Below are 13,386 nucleotides of genomic sequence, written 5' to 3' on the forward strand. Positions count from 1 at the left end.
TTCTAGCCTACCTCATCTACACAGCATCGCAGGGGTTAACGGGAGCGGAAAACCGTTGGTCTATTGGTCGCCTGCAGGTGTCTCCTCTAGCATCAACTTTATTGGTCGCTCGTACGGACCTTTAACTCCTCGCACGAACCTACGGAGAATGGTCTCCCCAGGGGAAGTTTCACCTTCAGGAGTTAAAGATCTGTACGAGCGACTCTACTGGTCGCCGTCAGGGAGCTCCTCTGCCAGAGTAGCTCCCTGTCGGCAACCAATAGAGTCGCTTGTACAGACCTTTAAAATCCTGGCGCCAAATCTGCTGCGTAGTGCGTACCGCGTTAACCCCGTATTAACCCCGTATTAACCCCTTCTAGCCCGAACCGGACACAGGAATGGGTGAATATTCATGGAATACGAAGATTTTTTTCCCCACGAAGAAGGACACGAACATGAAGAGTTGGCCGGCGTCCCAAGTCTAGTTCCTTCCTCTCCCTCTCATCCAACCTCTTACCTGAAATGTGTCCCAATTCAGACGCCTGAAATGTCGCGGCGCATGCTCCATAGTCCATGAATAAATGAAATTCCAGGCATAGAAGGTGTAAATAAACATATTCCAGGGATTTATTTATTTTAATTTAATGTTTAATAGATAAAAAAATTCCTCCGATTTTTTTTCCCTCCACTTATTTAGATATGACTTTTAATAAGTATTGCGTTATGGTATGATGACGATTTCAAGAGAAAGTCTTGTTAACCCAGCCTAACCCAGCAAAGATGTAAAAAGATGCGAGACAACCTTCCGACTTAATAAGTTAATATAGGTGAGTCTCCACTTTTCTACTAGAAACATAACATTAATTGTCCAAGAAGATTCTTCACTTTCAGTTTTTGTAATTAAAAAAATAAAAATAACGAGCAGAGTTACGTTATTATAAAAAAAATGGAATATCGGAATATAAACAGATCTGAACCATTTCATTTTAGTAGAAGGTTTAATTAGATTTGACCTCCCGAGACCATTATTTTAAAATATGTCTTCCTCGTTTCCTTACAAATTACACCAAAATACATAAAAAGATGATTTTTAAAAAAATAAGTTTTTAAAGGTCAAATGAGAGAAAGAGGTATAAAAATTGGACAGAGGTAAGGAGGAAAGGCAGAAATAAGGAGAAAGTAGGTAGTGGAGAGATATTAGGGGCGTTCAAACTTCATGAGTATACGGTAGCGGAAACATATGTTCTTGCGCAAGAATGTATGGTTTAAAATCTGATACATTTTATTTAATATCAACATGTATAAATTAAATACCTAAATATTGCAGGTTATAGACATTGGTCCAAGAGAAGACAGAGTTTTTAGACAAAAGCGATACAATTATTTGGCTAACCAGGAAAAAAAAACATGCAGTCGTAAAAGATTTCAGGAACCTCAGAAGTCTCTTCTACTACTTTTTTTTTAAAACTCTGTCTAAAGACTCCTGCCCTTTATGATTGTGTTTATGTTCTGACATGGACTCCTATTTCATGTGTGTGTCATAAGGCTGTGCTCTGATTTTTTCTAGTTAGTCAGTGACAAAAACCTGATTTTATCTCATTTTGTCCCAGTAAACTCCCTTTATCTGGAAACCGCCATTGTTGCCATGTGATATCTTGGATGACTTTCTCAGCTCAGACTGTGCTAAACTGATGCTTATGGAAATGCTAATGAGTTCCCCTTTAAGTTGTGTCAATGTGTCATTAGTAGTGGGGTGTGTGATGGTTTTAACCCCTTCGTGACCTTTGCCGGTTCAGGACCGTCATGACAAGAAGGTCACTAAACGACCTTTGACGGTCCTGAACCGTCAAAAAATTAAATAAGCTTAGAAAGTGATCAAGGATCACTTTCTTTGCTTAAACGGCGTTACTGTAATGCCTCGATGTCGAGGCATTCAGCAAGGCCGAGATCGGCATCGGGGGCCATGTCTGGCCCCTCCCCGGGGCGTCAACAGCCGCCATACATTGTATGGCGGCGAACGCCCGTTTTAAAAGCGTTTAGGAGGCGATCAACGATCGCTGGAATGCCTCGATCAGGAGGCATCCAGCGACACCAAACACTTACCTCTGGGTGGGCTGTGACCGCTCCGGAGAGCAGTGAGAGTGAGCCTCTTGGTCACCTGCAGGGTCTTCCTCTAGCATCACCCAATTGGTTGAAGCCAGAGGAAGACCCTGCAGGTGACCAATAGGCTCACTCACACGGCCTTTTTAACTCCTGATTTCCATTCCTGTTAACTGCTCATTTGCATTTATTCAAATAAAATATATTCCCATGATCCTTTCGTGTAATGGTTTAATACAAAAATACCCACAAAATAAATAGAAAAAAGAGTTTGCAAGTTCGACAGAATTAATGTCCGCGAGTGGGGACATTTAACTGTTGCAGTGGGGAGACCAGCGGATCATGGGAATATATTTTATTTAAATAATTAATAAATGAAAATGAGCACACTGCCACATATGGCTGATATATCTTCGGACAGAATGCTGCCCTCTGTTGGTTTTACACTGAGTAGCATAATATTCTGCCCGAGAATATATTAGCTATATATAGTAGTGAGCTCATTGGTCGCCAGCATGAAAGTTGCTCATACGGACATTTAAACTCCTGGCGCCAGAGCAGCTGCGGTACACGTTAACCCCGTATTAACCCCTTAACTGGAAAAACGAAGAAAAAAACAAACCCGAACAATGTCCACGAATATTCGCCCGAAGAGAAGACGAAGTTATTTTTTAACCTGGCTAGGCCAGAAATGGCCTGCCCCTATGTATTCTTTTATTTATACATCACTACCTTTACACGTGTGCCAATTAATTTTCTCTTTTGGACTTCACGTTTTTTGTTTTTTTTTACTTCATGGCGAGGCCATCTTCACGATTTTGGCACATGATTTTGTATTCACGTGATTTTGTATTTTGTATCGAAGATCCGGCCCTCCCATGGGGGGGGGGAATTTGTCTGGGTTCCTCTTTGTGGGAACCCAGAAACTTATTCTGGGCTTCTTCTGCCTATGGCACAGATGCAGCACCAAAGGAGCACGCACCTCGGGCTCCAAAAAAATAAATAAAAATGGAGTGGTGATCTGGCTATTGTACCTCTCACCTGAGTTTTGTCTAAAGGCTGTCCTGTACAGCGGGCGATTACTTTTAAGGGATCCATGTATAAAGTGGATATAGAGGCAAAGGTATTCATTGTTACCCTTATTTGCATGCGCCTACCCAGAATCCCTTGTGGTTGTGGCAGCACCATGAGATTTCTGAGGGAAAAACAAGTATTCTGGATTGTCTGGTGTCTGTAGATGAGTGTTTAATAATACTTCTACTACCCCATTAATTTTATGTGGAAGGGTTTCCATCACCTTTACCCACCATAACTTATGTTATTGGTCTATATATATATATATATATTAGATACAGTCTTGCGAATTCAGGTTGTTAAGACAGTTTAACTTTGTTAAATATTACTCTTTTATGAGATCCTGAGAAAACTTTTTGACCCTTGGCATCCTCAGTGGATTCTGCAGATACATTTCTTCAGATGACAAAGCTATTAAAGCCAAAGTGATTGAAAATTATTTTACCCCAGGGAAATTTCTTGATGCAGTCGAATTCAAACTGACTAAGCAAGCATATTTTACTTATAATGACCTTTATTTTCCCTGTCTCTGAAAAAGAAAAAAAAAATGCCTTACACGAATTAACAAACCTTATCCTGTGTCAGCTGTAGCGGAACTACAATTCTCACAATCCTCCCGCAACATGATCAACATTTACTCAAAACGGGCCCGCTTTGATCTTACTGCGAGGGTGGTAGATAAGTGGAACGGCTTCCCAACAGACGTGGTAGAGGCTAATACAGCGAGGGAATCTAAACATGCAGACATGTGGCTCTTGAATCTAAGACGAGACCAACGACTTTATTTATGGGATATATATTTAGCAAGGGTGGAGGTTCAATAGATTATTCACATCCACCATTTATTTTAAACCATTAAATTCCTTTAAATAAAATCACCAATCGTTTTTTGCCCGATTTTATCTTACGTTTCTCTCTCTTTTTTTATTTATTTTTTTTTATTTTTTTTATCTATTACATCAATGGCTCTCTCAGCCGTCCCTTTTTATATATAGAAAAATTGGTTAATGTCTTGTTGATTCTGAAACTCTATAATCCATCTAACTGCCCGTTCCGATCATCCTATAATCAAGATACTTGTAAAAGCTGAGATTCATTATCAAAACTTCAAATTAAATATGTCACAGAATCCCTGGGAAAAAATACAAACCCCTTATTTAATGTAAGTGCCGAGCGCCATTACACACTTGAAGGTTCACTAAGAGGCAATTTTTCGAAGGTTACTAAAATAGATGAAAAAGAACAAGCGGAGAAAAAATCCATAAAAGGCTTATTTTCAGGAGCACTTACCTAGAAAAGATTTGTAAAATTTCAGATAACTGAATTTAGCACTAAAATAATCTAAAAACATACTATTTAGGGACACAAAACACAGTCAATGTTTATCATGCAAATTTGTCCCCATTTCCCATGATCCCTCATGTGCAGATTGCATTGGAATGTTACTGTCAGCCCAAACAGGAAGTTGTAAGCAACTTCCTGGACTCCCCATGCGCACAAGCTCTGAAGATAAAGAGATTGTCTAAAGCCACAAAGTTCCTCTGTGAAGCTGTCACCAAAAGTTGCTTAAGGAGGGGCGGGGTTTTAAACCAACTAGATGGCAGCTCCCGTAAATGACAAAAATAAAAAGGGGATTTTAAATTAATAATAATGTGAAAATAGGGAAAAAAAACATGACTTTATGTTGTTCGTAGGTGTATAATAACTGGGATTAGACATAATCTTGAATGGATTCACCTTTAAGGTAAATTTAGAATGTATACACTGCATATCAATCGATCCTGAATGAGGAAACCAGGGAGTGTGATGACATCACTAATTAAGATAGGATTTTGCAGTTCGGTATAAACTCGAGATCATTTATTTAATTTGTAGCGATTCTGGACACTTCTTGCACAGAATCCTATATTCTGAGATGCTTCGTGGATAGAGCCTTGGAAATGGCCGAAGGTTATCTGAGTTTATTTGTGTTCCTGTAGGTTAATTATAAAACAATTATAATACAATGATGTCAGGAAATCATTCCCGCTGGGCATTGTTATAAGCATACTATATTGCAATTTGTGTACTAATTTATCATAATTTATCATTTATTATATTAAATCCTGAAATGCAGAAATTTTTATCTTGCATTGGTTAATAAGTAAAACACCAATTTATATAGGTTTTATTTATTTATCACATTGTCTTTTTTTGATATCATGCTTCTTGTTTTCTTGTGGAAAAAAAGACTCTTTCTCATGGATCATATATTTTATTATAAAAGTGATTTTCTAGTTATACTGTGTAAAAATAGTGTCCAAATAAAAATACAAAAAAACAAAACTTTATGTTTTTCTTATGTTACATTTTTAATATTGTTACTTTGTTCTGTAGATGAAATAAACGCATACAATGCCATATACATATTTAAATAAGCAACATTTATATATATGTTCGGAAACTCACCTTCTAAGTATGCGATGTGAGCAGCCATCTTCACTTCCTGTTCCTAGGATTCCTCCCCGTTACGTTATCTCTCCCCTATTGTTAAGATGCGGATTGTTATTGGTTCAGGGGGCCTTTGTAAGTGTAGGTTGGGGCAGGGGCATAACTAGAAACCACGAGGCCCTGGTGCGAAAAATTGCCCCAGGGGCCCCCCCAACGTCAACAGCCAGCCTGTGCCATCAATGCCCCCACAACCTTTGTTCCCCATAAGATAAAGACAGGTTAGGCCAAAAGGGATGAAAATATAAAGGAAGCGTTGCTATGATGGAGGGCTGGTTTTTGAGATATTAGTGGCTGAAGGCTGGTTTTTGGGGAGATCGGCCCCGTCCGGCCCCCATCTAGTCGCCCCTTTTTCCTGCTGTAAAGACTGAAACCTTAATCAGGTGTTAGATTCCGGTCTCTTGTTGTAACTTCTCTCCTCCTTTGCAATAAACTTCTCTCCTGTACTTTGTTAAATCCCTTTATCTATTTAAACCTCTCTCTCTCCCTTCCCCTCTCTCTCTTCTCTCCTCCAAGCCGGACATATCTAGATTTTTGCCCAGTTATCTCTAAAGATGGCTCTGGTTTTAAACAAGGTGAACTTATAGACACAACCTCTCATTTATATTATGTTTATATATTTGTTGCCAACTTTATTAGGGTAAGAAGCGCAGACAGTTTTTGTTTTTTGTATACATTGTACAGCCAATACACTGTTTCTTGCAGCATGCTTACACCTGTCTGGTAGGCCTCGTATTATACATTTGTATTATTTGAGCCTGTGACTAGCTTAGCGCACCGATGTTTTTTCTTTTCCCTGTTTGCACATATTTGAGGTTGTTGGCTCCTCATCAGTCTGGTTGCAGCTTGCTGTCCAGGGGTTAATGGGGTGGAGGTTTAATTGCACCTCCCCCAACACATTAATAAGGTTTTGGTAGCCGTATAAACTGCTTTGTGTGCCCACTATGTAGGAGGTGAGAGTCGGTTCTCACCCTATTGAGAGTGTGCCTTGACGTGGCGGGTGAGCTTAATTATGCTTTGGCCAATTCATATAACCAAAACCTCTCATTTATATTATGTCTATACATTTGTTGCCAACTTTATTAGGGTAAGACGCGCGGACAGTTTTTGTTTTTTGTATACATTGTACAACCTAGGGCAACCTAGTCGGGCAACCTAGTCGCTACATAAGCCCCATTAATTTGTTACTGTCTCTTTAATTCATCTATAACGGCATGGGATTTTGGGGAGTTTAATCAAAAGACGGAGAACAAAGAAAAGGATGAAATACATTTTTTATTAAGATCTAGACATTTCGGAATAAGTCATTTAACATACCACTGTTTATGATTTTTCTTATTAGAATTTGCAATTAATATTTTGCTTAGTCAGCGTTCTGTCAGCTTCTTTCTTTCACTGAATATGATTGTTTTAATGATAAAACAGAAGTCGTTATAATCAGTGAATAATTAATTTCACGGTTGTTATGAAAGTAATTGATTTCCTTATTATTACCATACCCCGTAGTACACATCACAGAGCAGCTGATTAAAATATCCATTTCTAATCTGCGATTCCCGGGCCGAATTTCTTTTGCCCGTTTGAAGATCGTTTGAATACCTGAACATTTGGTTTCGATGTTCTTTCTCATGTTATACTTGAGACTAAAAGACCTATTTAAGGGTTTTTATGTGGCAATTAATCTTATTAATCTAACAGACATTTCATAAAATGAATATGGGTCGAATGACACTGAATTCTATTTCAACCAGATATTGAAGAGCAGATTATTAATAATTGTTAATTTTTTGAAAACATAGAAAATCCTTCAGTGAAAGCGTAGAGACAAAACCAGCTACGGAACGGAGCATGCACGAATGTTTTTGAGTCTAGCTGGGTCTTCCTCTGGTCTTTGCGTGGTTCATAAAACTGAACGAACCTGGACTTCACCTCCCAATCTGTCATCTTCGCCATCTTCTCCTCTGCTCCTGATGAGCCTTGATAGTCATTGTCCACATCGTCTCGTCAAGGCTTGGTGGTTCGCCAGTTGAGGTGTCCTGCAGTACGAAATCACCGATGATGACCCTTTAGTGAAAATTAAGAGAGAATAGTCAGAGGACCATCGATGTCCCCTCAACGAGACCACAAGAATGACAAATGTTGACTTACTTAGGGGTTTGGACCTCAGTTTCTGGGCTTTGTGTTGTCCAAGAACTAAAGAAACCACCTCCTTTTTCCTTTCTGAGCTCTGTATTTCCATATTTTGTCCTTCTGTGAAAAACCAATGTGTACACCCCAAACAAGCAGGTTAATATGCAGGAGCAGAGAGAGTAACATGCACAAAATAGAATGTGCGTGAGGGAATGTTGAGGCGAGAACTCAAAAACTCCAACTAAGAAACAGGAAAACAAAGGTGACTTACGGAAATTCTTTTTTTTTTTTTCGTACTCATTACTTTCTACTTTCCACATCAGTTGAATTTTTTAAAAGCATTTCCATTTATTGTTAGCTTGTCATGTACAGAAATTCCAGGAATATATCCCCGATTGATGCAATTTGTCCCCACTATATGTTCTAAGGCTTAACTAATGTTTGTAGAGAGGCACAATGGCAATCTTCACTGTTATGTGTGCATGATAATTTGCCTTGGCAGCTGCTAACTGGCATCTATTTTAGATACCCAAATGCATAACTTCATATTTATCAATGTTAAATGTTGTAGTTTTTGATAAATACATGTAATGAAAACCAAAAGTCTCTTATGCCCAAATTAGGCAAAAGTGGTTCATGTGTAGTGAAAAGTTCACTTTAAATCATAGAAATAATAAAAAAAAGCTAAATCCTCTAATATCAAAATTATTTCTTTTTTTCCCCACAATAAAATAAAATTTTTAGTTACGCGGCAACCGAAATATGTCATATTAAATTCTGCATTCATTTAGCGATGCACAATGTAAAATGAGAGCTTTGTATTATATGCTTAACAGAGTAGAGCGTCAAGGTATGACATCATAACCCTGTTGTTTCTTGATTGGATCTTTGCCAGAGGCAAAGTTCTTCAACATATTGAAATGCGTATGGCAGGTTGTAGACCAGGAAGCTTCCCATGGGCCCTGGTCTTCCTTGGTGCCAGGCCTGGACTGGCCATTGGGCACACAAGGCACTCCAATGGCAGATCAGGTCCAGCTCTGTGCAACCGCCAGCTGGATATGTACAGCCGCAAGCGAGAGTGTCAAAATGTAACATGTGGCTGTGGATATCTGACCGGCAGCCACCCATAAGTCATTTGGCAACCTCTGGCCTTAAAGTACCAGGACCACTTAGTCATCCTCACTGTGGCCCTGGTTGGTGTTCTCCTGGACCTCCGAACGTGTTTGAATGTTTCAATAAAGAAAAGATATTTCTAAAATGCCCATAAGGACATAAAAAATATATCCATGATCTTTTTAATGCTCACTTGATGAACACATGGTGTATTTTGGTAACAAATTCACTTTGACGCATAAAAAGAGTCCCTTGCCTTAAAAACCCTTTGATGACATCTCATTGATGTTCCTGAATAAACTCGTCGGATCAGCAACCCCTCTTCCATCGTTAGGCCCTTGTGTGATAGGAATTTACTTTCGCGTACATCTGGTGCGTGTCAAATGGCGCCGTTCAGCAGATGCACGACCGCTTTCCAAACTTTCGCCGACAAACACACAAAAAAAAAAACCCCCTCCAAGACATATCTGATAAACAAATGCTGCCGTTCCGCCCATCTCTTTGGGCGTACTAAGAAAGGCCCATTACTTCTAATTACACAGACGCCAAAACAGTTTATCAACTAATCACACATTACGACTGTTTCTAGGTGCAGAGAATTAATTTTCTTTCCATAATGCTTGAAAGGGCTCAAGATTTGTTCTGCTTGATTTACAATGTCAGCTTTCGATTTTATTTTGTGAACAACTTACATTTAATCAGACAGCATTAAGAAATTCAATCGCGAGAAAGCCCTCGTTATTCATGAGTAACGCTCTTTTTCAGCAGCTGGGTTAATAACAAGCGTCGGCTGATAAGCATATTATTTATAGCAAATACGAGTAAGTCTTAAAATGAAAATATGCAGTTTTTAACACAAAGAGAGGTATTTATAAATATATATAAATAATAATATATAATATATATACATTATGTGTATGTACGGGTGCCTTTCCTTTATTAAGCCCCCACACTAAATCCCGGAACATTTGTCGAAATGTTGTTCTTAGCACATATTTTGGTCACGTTGAGGCTCCATTTGAGTTCCTAAAGAAATGTATCATTCCCATTCAACTTATTCTAAATCCAATTTATTAACCACATATATTACAGAAGAAATTGTGGAATCCTACAAAATGTTGCCTCACTCATGATTTTTTTTTCCTGGGAAGGTTTAATGGTCACGTGACGCAAACGCTGGCAATGATAGGTTGTTGCCATGGAAACTAAAGAAACATCTGACTGTCATGCTTTGACTTGGTGGAACGGCGTCTATAAGAGGGTTTCTGCTAACGTCCAACATTTATGGAATCTGAAGGCATAAGTAAAAAAAAAAATAGTCCTGTCTCGTTCGGGTGTCTACGGTTATGTTGTTACTGGTTCCACTTCAATGCAATAAGTTTTTCATTGAGATTTTCAGAAAAAAATAATTTTACATAGGTACAGAAAGAAAATGTATAATACAATATTAAATCCATGAAAAGTATCAAGGCAATACTGTGTAGTCATAGAGAAAAAAAAAGAGGGTGAAGTGAAACATAATAAGAGGATGTGGAGAGATAGAGAAGACGAGAAAAGAAAAACAAAAATAAAAAAAGAAGGAAGGAAGGAAGGACCAAAAATTGCACAAAAAAAAAGTTCTACAAATTCCATAAGAATCCAACACACATAACAGTATTTTAACATGTACGTTAACTGGTATTACTAACATCAAACAAAGATTTGAATATTCAAACCATTTTGAAGAAGGCAAAGAGCCAGTGTAAGACGTTGGCATAAATACAGACCTAAATAAATAGATTATTGACGATTTATTCAATAAAAAGATAAACCTTTTTGCCATACTGGTTCCACTTCATGATTATCACACTCACAAATTGCATTATCTACTTGGATGGGCTCAGAAATAATGTACCATGCCTGTATTCATGGAGCCACAGAAAAAAAAGGATGAAGAGGTTGGTTTGCTTCAAGCCCCAGGTGATAAAACATCTGCTACAGGTTATTCATATAGCTTAAAAGTTATCATCGGAGACAAGATCAGGTCCTATGTCCGCAAATGTGTGGGACGTAACTGACTCTGAATGTGAAAGAAAGTTAACTAGTGTCCATAAACGCCAACCCAACGCCAACCCAATGGGATTCAGATGGGTGAGATAAGTGGTCTACAAAAATGACCAAAAACTCAAACACTTGGTTCTACTGGTTGGACGTTACTCGTTCCAGTGCTTTTAATGAAGTTATTGATTCGTTTTGGATGGGTCACGTTTTTGGTCGTACTATGGGAGGGGGTTTAGGTTTCTGTTTACTTGATACTTTACAGATATGTTTACAGGTTTATCAGTATTCATCAATAACGCCTGGTTTCCTAAAGTGTTCCGGATTGGGTTTCTCGTTTTATCTTCTTCCAGTCCCTGTAGGACCTATTGTATTATATGCATATCACTAGCTGTATCCATCACCCGTTGAGATGATGTCAGCTTCTCAATAAGCCGTTCAACTTACAGTCAAGGTCAAAATGGCTGCACCCAAGCGAAGGGCTAGATATTGAAGAGGAGAGGTAAAAGATATAAATAAAGCGAGAGAAGAGCAATTTCTCATTTTATAGCCTCAATAAATAAAGATTCATGTGAGGCTTCATTTTCTCCCATTCAGAGGATTCGGAGGAATACACTGTATCTTTCGTTAAATTAAACTTCAGATTTTCTTCTCCTCTGTCTTTATTGCCAACTCCGTCCAGAAAGAGGAGATGCATTCTTTTTTCACAAATTTCGCCATGAATCAGCCTGAGGGACGTCTATTAATCTGAAATCACACTGTTATCAAGCGTTTTTTTATTTATTTGTTATAACGAAATCGATGCGGCATCTGCCAGAAGTAGTTATGACTTCCAGCTGTACCATGATATGTCAACAGAACTCGTGTCAGGAGATCCGGAGCTCGGAGCCGATGACACCTAATCTGCTAATCGCAGACGGTATCCAGTTGAGGTCCATCGCAAAATCAAATAGAGGGACAAACTCTACTGGAGATTCTGTGTTTGGCTCAAACAACAGGCATTATTTGGGATAAAAGTGGCTTATTTCTCAAGGAATTGTTTACGAAGAGAGTTTGTATATTCCACAAATCCTTTGGACCCGCTGAAGATTACTATTGATCTTAAAATTATATCTTGCATCAAAGTATCCCGACTGTTTGAAAATAGTCCTCTGACCTCTTTGTGCCTGACGTGTTAATGATGTCTTTATAATGGATGTTGGTTATGTGGCGTTTCCCTCGTTGCCCTCTTGCTTGGCTTTAAATAATCATCGGTTCTCCCCATGAAACATAATTGTCTCACTATGTCTAATGGCAAACACCATTCACTTGATGTTCTTCATTGGCTTAACCATTTCAGCAACCGCTCAACATGTTCCTTTTTTTTGCTTCCAAAATAAGGTTTGCCATCCTAGCGTCTCCTGTCATTACTCGGGATGGATCGGAGCGTCCACTCTTCCATTACCGGAAACTTTGCTGCTAGAATGCTAATTTCCAACATTTTCTCTGAAAAGTCCTATGAAAACTTCCTACAGCAACCTTCCATTGACTAATGAGAGATGAATTGTTGACGTTACTCTTTTCATACAGGTAACCTTTGGGATCATTAACATCCTTTTTAATCCAAGGTGGGGAAAAAATTATGACTATATGATTATATTTATTATTATTATTATTATTTTGATTTTTTATTATTTTTAATCCAATAATGGATTAAATCTAACCGGGAAATACATTGTTGCACGGTTTTTATTTTTGTAAAATTAAATATCGCAAGCTTCCCTGCTAATAACCTTAGCTTCCATTTATACAAACCCGCCGACATTTTTGTAATAAAAAAACATGCTTTTCCAAGCCCTAAATGATGGACTTTTCCCAAGGCTTACAGGGGTTTCTCCATTTGGTTCTTTATTTTATTCCTCTACGAAGAAAGTTCTCATCTCGGCTCTACAGATAAAACCAACGGCCCTGTATCTTACTCCATTGAGGTAGAATGCCTAGCCCTATGTGTGAGCAAAGGCTTTATTCCCCAATCTTTATGCCTTCTTTTATACTAACCATTTTTCACCGATGTTACATTTTAATTTAGACTATCTTATTTCTTAAACTTTCATGATTAAACGTTTCCCTAATTGCTCGTCCTTTACCCTACAGGTATATTGGGGTAATATATCCTGGAGATATCCATCTATTACCCATAACCACAGCCACCCCGCGGTCATTATCTTCCAAGGAAGATTTTTTTTTTTAGTAATAAATGACCTTGGAGAAAATACTTTATAATTATTTTCTACTCTAGGGCAATCTGCTAAATCCAAATTAAATATCCATATATATTAAAAATTAGATTTTTTTTTTTTTTTAAACTGTTTTAACATCGTGAAAAAAAAAAAAGTCATCCCCATCAATAAAACTTCAGAAAAGTGGAAAAAAGTGGAAAAAACAAATAACAAAAGGTTGACGTTGGAGTGGGACTTCAGCCTAAAA

The sequence above is a fragment of the Spea bombifrons genome, chromosome 5 (assembly GCF_027358695.1).
Source record: "Spea bombifrons isolate aSpeBom1 chromosome 5, aSpeBom1.2.pri, whole genome shotgun sequence".
Lineage (NCBI taxonomy): Eukaryota > Metazoa > Chordata > Amphibia > Anura > Pelobatidae > Spea > Spea bombifrons.